This window comes from Charadrius vociferus, unplaced genomic scaffold, assembly GCF_000708025.1.
Source record: "Charadrius vociferus isolate BGI_N301 unplaced genomic scaffold, ASM70802v2 scaffold259, whole genome shotgun sequence".
NCBI classification, from domain to species: Eukaryota; Metazoa; Chordata; class Aves; order Charadriiformes; family Charadriidae; genus Charadrius; species Charadrius vociferus.
This window is the reverse complement of record NW_009661368.1, coordinates 5,452,338-5,452,863: the sequence shown is the minus strand read 5'-3', so window position 1 is coordinate 5,452,863 and position 526 is coordinate 5,452,338. Positions and strand designations below refer to the sequence as shown.

The following is a 526-nucleotide window of genomic DNA, read 5'->3' as shown; positions in this document are numbered from 1 at the left end:
GGACGCAGCATCCACCGCCTGCAGGGCGCAAACGCAGCGAGGAAAACCTCTTCCAGTGAGGTGAGATGATCTGAGCTGACCCCAAGAGCGGGATTTGATAGGGGTTTGATAACCTGCGCTGCACGATCTGCCCTCTGGGATCCATTGCAAAGGAAAGTGCCGGCTTTTTTTACCACCGGTACAGCAAGCGGCGATGAAGACGCAGCACGAGCACAGGGAGGATGCTTAGAGAGAGCTGGGGTGCAGGAGGGACCCGTACCCCACAGCACCCTCATCCCACCCCGAAGCTGGGGCCGGGAAACCTGTGCCAGCATCCTGGAGTGCTGGGGGGGCCCCGAGGAAGAGCAGCGGCCCCAGTACCACCCCACCCTGGGCAGCGAGCCGCTTCCACCCCGCAGAGGACAAAGCCTGCGGTCCATCTCTGGCATGTGGCAAGCTGCGAGCGCGGGGCCGCATCCTGCCCGGAGAGCGAGGGCTGTGATTCACATCCCCCCCCCCAACCCCGCTCGGCTCCCCCATTGCTCAC

The 526-nt window shown here is 64.1% G+C and overlaps 1 pseudogene; it reads left to right on the top strand.

Moving 5' to 3' along the window:
- The window catches only part of LOC104294016, a 15,790-nt pseudogene that overhangs the window by 1,824 nt on the left and 13,440 nt on the right, over positions 1 to 526 (top strand).